The following is a 13,939-nucleotide window of genomic DNA, read 5'->3' on the forward strand; positions in this document are numbered from 1 at the left end:
ATACATCAGTTCCACCCTCCCTTCTCACTGACCCAGGAGGGTGACACAGACCCCCAAGTCATCACCCTCCACTTGTGAGGAAGCTACTCTGTACTGATGAGCATGACATTTTAATTATGCGGAGGGGATATGTGCTAGGACATTTCTTTATTATTTCTCACTTTTCTAAAGGGTTGCACTGACAGAAAAATCAGCAACTTCTGTGTCCACAGTTTATTAAGCGGATCCCATGCCCAGATGTCCGCCCCCAGGGCCCCTACCTCCTCTGTGTTCGTCACACAGGCCGAGCCCTTCAATCACTGACCCCTGCCCCTCCATTAGCAAATTGCTGGAAGGACTTTCCCAAAATGAGAATTATACATTATTCCCCTTACAACGTTTTTTCTAAAGTACATTTTCCTAATATTTAATTTATAAATCATTTCCCAGATGTATTAGTAATAAATGGTTGAAGGCGGCAGACAGGTCTCCAACAAGAAAGCTTCAAGCTTGCTGTTTACTGGGTCTCATTAAAGAGGCATCAAGAGAAAGCAAAATGAAAACCACCTGTGAACCTTCATAATTGGTCTCCAGGGGTTTGTGAGTCTAAGGACATCAATACAGAATTGCCCACGTCCAAGCTCTGTCTTAGGATGTGCAGAGAAAATCTATGTGGCACTACACTCGCGGGAGGGCGCTGCACGGATCAGCTCAGAAACAGAGCCAAAGGCAGTGCTACCTGACATCAGATCTGTCTCCCTCCACTACCAGCTCTCAGGAAAGACCCTCCGATCTGGCTGAACGGCCACGCTGCCCACACATAAATAATGTGCACAAACGTGTCACAGACACTTGCCAGGAACGGCGGACACAGACACACATACCCCGTGTCTCGGCGGGGAGGGGACACCAAGGTCTGTGCCCCACAGGGGAAAGCCCCTGGATGGCGGCTGGCCTTTCAGCTCACCGGGTCTGGAAACCCAGCCTTTCTCAAAGCACACAACGCCCTCGCAGGAACTGAAGCCTACGCTTGTTCTCCGCCAGACAAAGCTGCACCTGCCTGGTTTGGGAGATCTAGTCTACTGTAACATCAGTTTTCATCCCCTCACGGCGCTGAGGGAGTGCGCCCACGCCTCCCCCCCACCTCCCCTCAGTGAGGAAGCAGACAGAGAAGGGGCCAGGCACGTGGTCAGCTCAGACGTACACGTGCAGACACCAAGCAGCCCCGCTGCAGGGCCTGGCTTGGCCGATGGACACGGCTGTGCTGTGAATCCCCAGGGCGTGCTCGGCCCGCAATGCCGCGCACATTAAATGGATTTGCAAAGAAAAAAGTACAAGTGTGTTAAATCTCAGTGTGCTTTTCTATGTACACACAGGCACACGCACACACATGCACGTACACGGTTTCTCAGAAGTCCTTGACAGCTGATTCATGCCATTCCTCCTCTGCTTTCAGCTGAACAGGTTACAAGTAAAAATAACTTCTTTCTTTATGGACCTTCTCTTCTCTCCAGATGCAAATATACCTGTTACCTTATTCATCAAACCTGTTTATTACTGCCAGCGTCTAATAATACCACATGCACTAAATATTTTAGATGCTTAATTTTTAGTATCTGTTTTATACCAAAAAAAGTTATCCTGTGAGATACCGCATTCCAGAATGTTAGACTCAAATGTGCTTTTCCTCGTTCTTGATTCACCTCCTGGGTCAGCTCTGAGGACAGCAATACACTGGTGAGAGACTTGGCCCCAGGATTCAGATGCTGGCTAGCCAGCATATAAAAGCATTGGTCAACTGACTCACTCTCTCTACACCTACACACACACACACACACACACACACACACACACACTCCCCCCCCCTTACATACACACGTGTATATGCACATTACTTAGGAAAATAAAGTATTCAAAAATACAAATATGAGAAATAAAGTTAACCTGTTATCCTACTTCCTAGCAATCACCAGGCAGGCATTTCTTGCCTTCCTCCCAGCTTCATTTTAATCAACCATCTATTATTAGACATTTAGGTTAAAAAATTGCTATATTAATAACACTGTGATGAACACTTTCACATACAATCTCTTGCTACAATCTTTGCTATTAAATTAGATTGATAGATCATTTGCTTCTTTCCTCATCATCTAAATAATGCAATTATAAAAGATACTGCTTAGAACAATAGATAGCGAACAAGATTTAAGAAGAAGCTGCAGCAAGCAGAAACAAAAGGGCAAACGTCATATGATCACACTTACGAAACATCTAGGCGAGGCAAACTCTGGAAAAGAGAAAGGGCGTCGGAGACACCGGGGCGGGAGTAGGGAGAAGCGGAGCTTCTCCGTGGTGGGTTTCTCTCTGGAGTCGGGGGAAGCTCTGGAAGCAGAGGCTGTGGTGGACGTGAAGCCACTAAGCTGCACGCGTTACAATGCTGAAATGAAAAGGAGAACAGGTGCCTGCAATTTTTAAAAGGTGCATGAAGCATCGCATGCTGGGCAACCTACTGATACCAAGAGAATTTTACATACAAATTGCAACAATCATCACGTTGAGAATTTATGTCAAAGGCACTGATGAACGTTCACCTGGTAGGCCAGATTCAGCACCCTGGGAGGCCAGTGAGAACTGAGGGCAGGGAGACCAAGGCTCAGGAGACTGAGGCCTGCGCAGGCCTCCCAGTCCCAGGGCCAGAACCAGGGCTCGTCCCTCGGCTGACCGCTGTGCTGAGGAGCTGCTGCCTGTCAGCTGTGTGTCTGGCCTACTTCACAGTCAGGAAAGCAAAGTTCAGAGGTCACGTGAGGTGTCGATGCTGCAAAGCCAGTGCATGGGGAACGGGACTTGGAGTAACTACTTCAGACGACAAAACAGAAAAACACAGAGTTCCCAAAGACCCCACCCAACATGCCCATTCTGGTGCCGAGCCCCACGTGGTGAGTGGAGCAGAGAAGGGCTCTGCACGCACTGACCTGCAGGCTTCAACCATGCTGGGTCCCGAGCTCTCGACAAAGTGGGGCAAGCTGGGAAGTCACCTGTGGCATGTCCCCAACAGGAGCTTGGCTGACATCTCCCCATGATTAGACTGTAGCTGTGATTCTTAACAGACGTGGGGACGCCCTTCCCCCAGCATCACGTCAGGGGACACGTTCCAGGCCCCTGGTGGGTGGTGCTGGCCGGGATGCCAGCGGGAGGTGGGGTGGGGGAGGCCTGAGCATCTCTGACAACCAGAAGGTGCGGACATGAGCTCAGGGTTCTCGCCAGCAGATGCAGGGGCCCCAGGCCAGGGCTGGAAACAGCCGCCCGGCGCGCTCGGTACAACAAGGAGAGAAGCCAGGGCGGCCCATCCACCAGTGCGCCTCAGCCCACGCAGATGTGCCCGCGTGGAGACAAACAGGCAGAGCAGACACCGCCGCGCTCACGAAGGCCCCACCTGGTGCTCACACAGGGACAGAGAAGGCAGAGGAGACCCTCTGGCGAGTGCAGCTGAGCTGCGGAAAATGACCCTTTCCACTCTCCTGGCGTCTCCCCGGGCTGCGCTGGCCACAGAAGGGGGAGCAGAGACTCCGCAGCAGAGGGGCCTGGAAGACACCCGGCCAATGCCTTGCCAGCAGGAAGGGCCCGGCCAGTCCCTCACCCAAACGGCCAGGATAGAGGCGGTGTGAGCAGGGGCTCCTGGTCTTCCGCCTGCACGTCCAGAGCCAGTGAGGACGAGGACTTGATCACTGCCTCTGGCTCTGCCCCTGACCCAGGGGCCCAAGGAAGGGGTCCAGCAGCTGGGCCTGCCAGGAACGGGCGGCCGGCCCACTGTTCTCCTCACAAGTTGCCTCCTTGCCGCTCACTCCCAGCCCCTCGATGTGAGGTGAACATCCAGGAGGCAGGCCTCCAGGGCAGCTGGAGCAAGCCAGCGCCCCGCATTCCAGAGAGAGACACAGGGGAGCCCACCTCGCATAATGAGCTCCTCCTCTGCTGGCTCTTCACACACCTATGGGCTCAGGTTCTGCAACACTCCTCCTCTGCAGGGGCCTGGGGCGGGGGAGGAAGCCTGAGACCCAGACATCTCCACCCAGAAGCTCCAGACCAGAGGCTGTGGCAGCGCCTCTGGCACCCGCTGTGCCTGCAGGACCTCAGCTGCGAGGGTGTGCGGGCAGGGAGCGCAGCGCAGCGCTCACGTCGCCTTTCTAAAATTACAGCCGGCGCGACTTCTGCAGCGTCCCCCAGAAACTGTCACGCGTGCGCAATGAATATTTTATTAACATTTTGGAGAGAAATGTGAACTTGTTAGGAAAATCGACATCTGACACGTCTATTGAGCTGGCACCGAGGAGCTGAGCTGTGGGCCCCGGCTCCTGCTTGCCCAGCAGAGCACGTGCGGGCTGGGCAGGCGGGCCCGGTGGACACACGTGGACCCAGGGCTTTGTCACAGGGACGTCTCAGCGCAGAGCAGTGGTGCTGACGGCCGGGACAAGGGAGGATCCGCAGACCGGGCGGGCCTGGCCCAGCCCCGCATGCTCAGAGACATCTCCTGGGAGGCCGGAGCCCGGAATCAGTCTCGGGCTGCCGGCCACACCGAGTCCTCCCCGTGCAGCCACCCGGACATGTCTCCTACCCCGGGAATCCCTCCCGCCCATCGATTCCGCGGACGACAGCCGGGGAGGCTGCTGCTTACAGGGAGCGCACACCACAGGACGGCGGTGTGGTGAGCTGCGGATGACAGAAGCACTCTGATTTTCACTCTTCATTAAAAATAAATGCACATTTAAGTAAGGCCCGCGGTGCCTCCCCACGGTGCCCACTAGCTGCCCAGAGGCCGGGAGGACAGATGCGGCGCGGGGGCGGGCGGGGCACGGGACAGGCTGTGGCTGGTGCTCTTGGGGCACACGCTGCACCCCAACAACTCCCTCCTCGGGGCTCTGGAGGAAGCCGCTACTCCGGGGGGGCAGAGCTGGCCATGCAGCCGGCGGGGCACAGAGCCTGCGTCCGCGACAGCCCCTCTCGCTCGCACCGCGGGTGGGTCCCAGGAGAGCCCCCGGGGCCAGGTCGCCCACGGCACAGCGGCGGCCGGAACGGGTGTGGGGCAGCCACAGGCGCCGGCACTGGGGAGCAGCCCGCAGGCTAGACGCGAGTGCCAGCGGGGCCAGCGGGGCCGAGGGGCACTGGAGCTGACCCCAACGAAGGCCCGGGGCGGGGGGGGGGGGCGAGAGCCTTCAGCACCCGTGCTCCTGAGACTCCCCTCACGCGCCGTGACGAGCCTGGCCCCTCTGCCCCGGGGCGAAGCCGTCTCAGCTTTTAGTCCCTTCCCCGCGCACGGGCCCCGGCGCCACCTGCGCGGCCGCGCGCTGGGACGGGCTGCGCAGGAGCAGGGCCGCTGGGTCTCCCGCCCAGGCCGCCTGCCCCGGCTCCGCTGGCGCAGAACCAATGACTCCCTATGCCCCGGGCCACATCCGACCGCCCAAATTATTTCTTTGCGAGCACGATGTTTTCCTTTCAGCGGAACGGAAGGAGGAGCACCCCTGTGCGCTCAGGCAGCGACGCGCCGCGACGCCGGTGCAGCATGTGAGCTCTACAGAGTCAGCGGAATCGTTGCTTCTGGAAGGATCTCTCAGAGCGGCGAGGCTGGTGAGCACAGCCCAGTGACGGCCGCCAGTGACCCCGTTACAATTTACATTGATAAAACCACCGATTCAAAACCGCTGCGTGGCTCAGAGCTGGGTGCAGTTTCCTCCTGTAAGCGGCCGCGTGAACAGCGCGGCGTTTGTCACACGGGCGAGGCGTCGTCTGGGCTGAACAGAGCCCCGCGTGTCTGTGTGGAGAGTCTACTTCTGAAATATTCATAAATTGCTAAAAAAAAATCTTGCTTAAAATGAGACTAATCTTGAGTTCACACACACACACACACACACACACACACACAGAGGAAGGAACAGAATCCAGGCCCATCTATTTTTCTGCAGAAGGCTTTAAAATAAAACGGCATTACATATTAAAGAGAGCAGCAAGGAAGACTGGAGGCTTCATCAAGTATTAAAGCTAAGTATCCCGGCAAAGAGGCCGCCAGTCCTAGCTCTGCCTCCTCGGAAAAGCTATAACTCGTGTTGAAAAATAACTTACTCACTCTAGCGGAAGCTGCTTTCCGCCCGCCGATCCTGAGCTATCCTGAGCGCGGCTTCAGTCCGCGGTGCATTATTTATTTCCTCCTCGGCAGCAGCAGAGACGCAAGACGCTCCGGCGCTCCAGTCCAGGCTTCCTCCAGCGCAGCCCCACACTCCCGCATGTGCTCAGCGCCGGCCAAAGACCCTCCTCAGCACCATCGCAGCCCTCGCCAGCAGCAGCCGCCTCGGCGCCCTCCTCCCAGGGTGCCAAGCGGCTCATGAAACATGCCCTTCTGTCCTTTGCATTTTACGGCAGAAAGTTTGGGGGCCGCCTGTCCGGAGCCTGCCACGTCCCCCAGAGCGCCCGCTGCGGGCGCCCCGTCCTGCGCTCCTCAGATCAGGCAGATACGGGCGCTCCTCCATTTATAATGGGTTCCGGGAGCGACGCCATTCGGCCTAGCAATTAATAATTCATGGCGCCAGATCACAGCCTTAGAAGCAAACAGCCACCATGACTCCCGCGCTCGTGATGCGCTGATCCCTGCCTGACCGCGCGGGAGCTTAGCACGGCTGGAGCAAGATGTCCCGCACGCACCCTGCACGCACCCCACATGCAACACCGAGTATGAGGAGGAGCCGCTGTCCAGGCGGGCTCAGGGGGCCCTGGGGTCCAGCTGTGCACAGGGATCTGGGGGCAGCTGCATCCTCTGAAGGGAACACCTGCTGTGCAGGGAAGAGCACGGGGAGCTGCCTCAGCTGTGCCAAGAAAGGGGGTTCACCCCACTGATTCTAAGACGTGGCCTTTTACTTTATTTCTGAGAAGACGTCTCGGGTTCAAAGTTGCCCTAAATCTCATTAGTCCTGGCACCTGAAGTCAGCGGCGCAGGACAGTGCAGGCAGTTGCTGAGTGCTCGGTGCTCACCCTGCGTGGGGGTCGTCGCCTGCCGCTCCCTCAATGCCGGTGCTGCTGTGGCCGGAAGGCGCGGCTTCTGAGGCTCCTGTCACTATACGTTGTAAACCGCACCTGTGTGAGAGGTCGCTGAGTCCACAGTCCCCCCGAAACACTGGTTATTTCCATCAATCGAGAATGTTCTTTACATTCCTTTCTAGTCTACATCCTGCCCCAAAAGGAGCTGACTTCTGGCGAGCGGGGTGTGTGTGTGTGTGTAAACACATCTATATATAAGGAAATTATGTACTGATAACAGACTATAGACTGTGTTGCCTGTTCGAGTATTCTGTATCCTATGTCACCACACAGCCAGCTTTTCTTTTATTTTTCACTTTTGTGTACAAGAGCTGGGGTGCAGGCCAGAGGTGCAGCGGGGGCAGTGGGGGGGGGGGTGAGAGGATCCACCAGAGACAGAGTGGGGAGCAGAACAGGCAGATCCACTGGAATCCACTGCTGAGGGGAGCAGTGGGGAGACAGGAGAGGTCCACCATGCCCTGTGGGCAGCTCCCTGGCCGGGGATCGAACGCAGGCCATAGAGGTGACAGCACTGAGACCCAACCTCTCGGCCACCAGGGATGCCCTAGCCTGTATTTCTTTGTCTCTCCATCGTTCACTCACCGTATTTTGAGAAATGTTCATGTTGCTGCTTTTTCGTGCTGAGTCGTATTCCACTGCAGTCAGACATTGCTGTCTGATTAGCCATTCTGTTGACTGATAACTAAGCTGTTCCCAGTGTTTTTCCACGCTGAGTAAGAGTGAGACAAATGTTCTAGTACCGGGTCCTTTCTTGACGTGCCTTCATCCTTCTTGAATAAATTATTTGTGTATACACATAAATGCTAGGTCGCAGGGTGGAGCCACTTTAACTTTTTATGAAATTGCCAAACTATTTTCCGAAGTAGTTGTATCATTCCGCACGGCCAGGCACAGTGGATGAGCGTTCTGGATGTGCCAGCTCCTTGACAACACTGCTGCTGTGACTCGCCCCCATTTTGCCATTCAGTGGGTAGAGAGCAGCATGATGTCTGGTTAACTTTTCATTCCCCTTATACTTAGAACGTCAAGCACTTTTCTCGTGTTCTTATTGGCACTGGCTCAGCCGCCACTAATTATTGATAGAGTGGGCTCTGAGCTAATGGGGGATCACAGAGATCCTCCACACAAACCTAAGCCTCCGTGGTCTCTGAAACATGGCCTGGGAAACGCTCCCTGCTCGCAAGCCCCCGCCTTGCCCTACGAGCCGATGACCCCGTTGCTGTAGAAGCCCCAGGTCGGCCTGCTCATCCGCCCAGATTCTGGTTTGACGGTGCTCTGCTGGCCTGGGTGTCTGCATTTCCAGTCTTCAAAAAATAACCTCTTTTGCGAGTAAAGTGACATTCTCTTGGACGGCTCACGAGGGTCAGCACGGCAAAGGCTCAGCTTTCGCTGCTGGCTGCTGGCCGACGACAGGCTGGTGCTGAAGGCCCCTGGGTCACCCAGCATTAGCTCTAACCGGAGTCTGGAGTCTGTTTTTCTCATTTGCAAAATGCAAACACTAGCTCTCTCTCAGAGTCGGGAAAGGGACCAGGGTGGGCCGCGGCCGCGGGGCCCAGAGGTGCGCGAGGGTGGGGGGCAGCTCCCAGCCGTGGTGAAGGGAGTGTCAGTTCACACCGATCCTCCCTTCTGTGAGCAAGGAGTGGATTCTGGGGGACGCTTTCCTGCCCCCCACTTGGTCCCTGCAGATGCATCATTTGCCATCTGGGAGCTGCCACCACGATGATGATGAGGAGGAGGAGGATGATGATGATGATGATGATGATGATGACACAGTAAGTAACTGAGCATTTATGCGAACCGCAGGTTTACATAAAGACAGTAATAGGAAAAGCAGGTGATGCGATTTAAATGTCCGTTATTGCTGCACTTCACATAACCTCACAGTGAGTCAGACGTGGACATGCAAAGCCGCCATCATTCTATCAAGCACCGACTTCTCCGGCCACGCAAGTATGGCAAGGCAGGGTATGGCGGGTAGGGTTATACCCCATGCAGATGCACGAGGCAACAGAACTGCCGCCACGACAGTGCCTGCTTAGCACCTGCCACTATTTCGGCGTTAAAGGAGAACCTCGAGAATATGTATGGGGCCTCCCTGGGGGCGCAGGGGTTGAGTCCCAGCACTGGAAGCTGCCTGCGGCTGCTGCAGCATAAATTTGATCCCCGGCCAGGGAGCTACCCACATGGTACAGCCAACCTCTCCTGTCTCCCCACTTCTCCTGTCTCCCCACTGCTCCCGTCAGCAGTGGATTTCAGTGGATCCACCGGTTCTGCTCCCCACTCTGTCTCTGGTGAATCCTCTCACCCCCCACACCTCTGGCCTGCACCCAAGTTCCTGTATGCATGAATAAATAAATATTTTTAAAAAAAGAATAGCTAGGAGGATGACAGGTGTTATGGGCTTAATTCTGACTGCCCCCAAACTCCTATGTTGACGTCCTAACTACCAGTGTCTCCGATTGTGAACTTACTGAGAAAGAGAGTTGCTGTGGATATAATTAAAGAAAGAAAATGCCAGCAGGACAGCCAGGGCCTGGAAGGACGGTGTCCTCGTCACGGTGAGCGTGGAGACAGACGCGGAGAGCCGCTGGTGTGGGACGAAGCAGTCACCAGCCACAGAGCTCTAGAGAAGACGGCCAACCACCGCCACGAGGGCCAACGACACGGAGGCCCTACAGTGGGCGCTGTGGTCAGGACCCGGCTTCACATTGCCCAGGCTGAAGCTCGTGCTCACAGGAAACCAGCACTGGACGGGCCAAGAACACCAGAAAGCACGGAAACAGGAGTAAGCAGTAGACCCTCGTGGGCATTAGCGGCCAGGGTGTGACAGGCAGGAGGGCCTCGGACAGGGGTCCCCCAGGAGGCCAGGGCCGAGAAGCTAGGCCGCCTCTCATCAGCAGCCTCCTCCGTCCCTCTGGCTCTGGCACTCACACAGGCACAAAGTGACGGCCGTTCCTGCTTACTGGGAACTAACCGGTCCTCCAATAAGACCGCCAGACGGCTTTGTGCCAGCTGGGCAACTGCTCGCCCCGACTCAGCATTCTGACTTGCAGGCGGGAGCACTGCGAACAGCGTGAGCTCTGCCCTGAGCTGTGCAGAGCAGCCGCAGCGACATATCCCAGCTTCTCCCTGCTGTGGCTCAGCCCCAGGTCCTGGCCAGCCAGTCAGGGACCACGCTAAGGGACCTGGCTCGACTTTGCAAACAGGCGGGTGATCAGCATCCTTGCAGTAAGCCCCCCCAAGTCCAGGCTCGCCCACAAAGCAGTTACTGAAGTTCTTACAATCAGGGGTCTGGGAACCTCCATGAGTTTGCAGGAAGGTGGTTTCTGGGCCCTGATCCCAGCTACAGGCGTGCGGAGGACGCGCAAGGTCAGGTTACTTCTCAATCTACGTGGGCATCGCCTGTTAACACCTCGCGCTCCCTCCCTTAGTCATGGAACCAGCTCCCAACACAGGCTTGACTCCCTGACAGAAAGATCCTGGGTCAGAGGGTGTGGGGGGACGGGAGCGGAAGCTGGGGGCGGAGTCATGCTGGTCTCGCTCCCCTCAGGCTCCTCGACCTTGGCAGCAACGTCACCTGATGCCGGAGCCCCCCCGCTGTCCTCAGGGCTGTCATGGCTCCATGTACTGGATTCGGTAATGAGCCTCTGCTGGGTAGAGCTGGGATAACGCAGTGGTAAAACTGGTCATACAAGGGGTGAGCATGGATTCAATCGGGAAACAAGGCGTCAAACGAGCTGAAACTCAGCACACGCGAGACGCCGCCAACGCGCTCCTCCGGCAGGCAGCTCGCTGCTCTGCTCCAGTGGGTTTGGACTGGATGCGGCTGTTATAGCTGAGGGCACGGCAGGTGTCCAAGCCCACACAGAGGTGTTCCACGCACGCTGGCCGTTCCAACACGCCCGTGTGGCACCCACAGGCTGTGGGCAAGGAAGGTCAGACCGAGCCCACGGCAAACGGAACCTGGTCCACACTGCAGCCCAGCTCGCCAGACTCCATAAGGGATGCCTGTTGTTAGAATCTTCCGCCAGATAATCGCCTTTAAGATCTCTGCTCTGCACCTTCTAGTCTATAAACTACAAAAAAAAAAAAAAAAAAAAAAAAAAGCACTGAAATGAAGAACAAGGTCTCCTCTGCAAGGGGGAGATGCCTTTCTGGAGTTCACGCTATTTAAAAAGTATGCAACTGAAGACTCAAGTTCAGCAAGTCCTAGTATAAAATTTCCAGTGAAAAATAAATAAAATAAATAAGACATCATTATTTAGAAGCTAAAAAGGGGAGGGGGTGACACTTATTTACAGGTTCAGCGTCATTTCTAACTCTGTAAACATTTTACATCAAAGGAAGTTACTGCGGAATAACCCTCTGAATTCTCTTCAGGTTACTTCTCAGACATTTCCCTTGCGTGTTGCTCTGAAAGCAGAACCCGCAGCGTTCCGGCTGACCTACACTAGCTCAACAGAAAAACGCAAGCCTTTGGCTTTCACATCAATTTGGTTCACAGACGAGCAGGAACGTGAGGCCGCACGTCTTCCCCCACGTAGTTAAGGCTGCAATTGGGAGCGTCAGCATTTCAAAGAGCTTCTTTGCTGCTACTCTGATGCTCCAGATAGATAGAAACTCTGATTGGTGTACTTTTCTTAAGCTTTAATTTTGATCATTTCAGACTCAAAAAAAATATTGTGCTGATAGTGTGAAGAGCTACTGTACGCCCAAGCTCTCCAGATTTGCCCATTTTTAATATTTTGCTACATTTTCTTATCATTCCTGTTCTCTGTGTGCATCTCTTCCCCTTCTGTGGCTCTCTACGGCACACACACGTATTTTCTGAACCCGCTGACAGTAAATTGTAGAAATAACATTTAACTCTAAATAATTTAGTACCTATTGCTTAGGAGGAAGGACATCCTCTTACATAACCACAGTGGAACAATCGTGATCTAGAAGGAACAGTGCTGATATCTAACCCAGAGCCCCCCCCCCCCTCTCTCTCTCTCTCACATCTGCCCTTTACAACTAAAGCAACCTCAGGTCACAGACTTGGCAAGCGTCCTCAGGCTCATTTAACCTGGAGCAATTCCTCAGTCTTCTCTGTTCCTCATGTCCCTCAAATGTTTGAGTTTCAGAGACAGACTGGCCAGGCGTGCACTGTTAGGGCAGCAACCATACCAGGAACATGTGGCCAAAGCGAGCTACAGCTTTTGCAGAGAGAAAAGGGTCTGAGCAATTTCCCAAAACAGAGTTTGTTTCATTTTACATGTTTTAAAATTCGCTTTACCGACTAAGTCTGGAAAAAAAGTCTTCCCAAGTCCCAGCACCTCGGCGAGAAAGTCACTGCATGGACGTGAGTCAGGACCCCACCCTGAGACCCTGTCGCGGGGAAGCTGGCGGTGCCCTCCCAGGCCCTCCTGGCGCACTGGACACCGGCCAATTTTAAACCCAATTTGGTCACACTCTGTCCTGGGAAGACCAGCGCTTTGTTCTCTGTCCCCTGATGGTTCCCAGGTTTGGTTATAACGGGGAGACATCAGAAATGATGACGAGTGATGGAGGAGCACCTGAAAGCCAGCATCACAACTCGTGCAGGAAAAATAGCCCAAAAGAACAAAAAAAAAACGGCCTTTGAAAACTGGTTGTCTGGATGACAGCTGAGAAATAAAAATAAAAGTGAAATTCATCCTTCCCTGGACCTTCAGGTTTGTCACTGAATTTTGTACAACGAAATTTTATCTTCTTTCAAATGTCTTCATTATTATTATTGTAACATAGCAATCAAAATAAAACACAGAAATCATGTTTCCTTGGAGAGAAAATAAATTCACAGTTGTAGCACTGAGCCACGCCAAGTTTTAAATGTTTTTCTTCTTATTGTGAGTAAAGCTCACAATGGAGACAACTCACCGCGCTGGCTGATTTTCATTGTGTTTGCAAACTACAAAGTCACTACTTAGCTCAAGCAGGCGGGTCGCCACGAGTGTGTTTAAGAGACAACCTGCCCAAGAGTGGGCCGTCAGCCTCCATTTTTAAATAGAACGCGCATATCAAATGTTTACTTCATTCACCTTCATGCATGCATGAAGGCGAGGTCTCGGAACTTGACAAGCCAGTGTGCAAAGGCATCTCTCACGGCCCTCGCGGGGGCGGTCATAGTCGTGGACGTCCCGCGTAACTTCAGGTTAGCAGTTCAAGGCTCTAGGAGCTGTCTGCGTCCTTCTGGGCACTTTTCCTGAAAGATGCAAAGCCAGCAGGTGGGGAGAGGGGGAGAGGGAGCTAATTGCAGGTCTGTACCTTCTGCAGTTCTAACCCTCCCCGTCAAGGACACCTTGAGGACTGGGCTTGAGTCAGACGCTCGCCTGCTGTTATACCTTCTCGAATACTTCCCATCAGCTTCCATGCTCACGCTGCTGTCTGAATTCTCAATGTGCCTTTCACTCCCCTCTCTTAGAGTTTGCGTTATAACCCATCCGAAATAATTTTTGAGAGGGACACGGTGTCCAGCGAGTGATGTGCGAAGTGTTCCTTTTGATTCCAGAGGCAGCGAGGCCCGGCACCACCATTTTTCAGCTGAAAACTACGCACAGAGAGAGTTCCGCGATTCCCGTCATTCTTAGAAATTGTCTAGCTTCAAGTGTGTGAAATGTTCGCAGCTCCCCTTCCACAAACTTTCCCCAAAATTACTGTGTAGAATGCAAATGTTTCCCAACGAGAACGTCCACTGCGACGCAAACATCCTTTGCAAACAATGGTCTGCGCCAGAAGGCGGACGACGGAGCCCTCCGGGACCCCGCGAGGGGAGGACACACACACGTCCCCGGCTGTCCAAAGCGGCGCCAGTAAAACGGGCCACAGAGAAAGACTCATCCCGGACACCTCTAGGCTG

The sequence above is a fragment of the Talpa europaea genome (assembly GCF_964194135.1).
Source record: "Talpa europaea genome assembly, chromosome: 11".
In the NCBI taxonomy this organism is placed as follows: domain Eukaryota; kingdom Metazoa; phylum Chordata; class Mammalia; order Eulipotyphla; family Talpidae; genus Talpa; species Talpa europaea.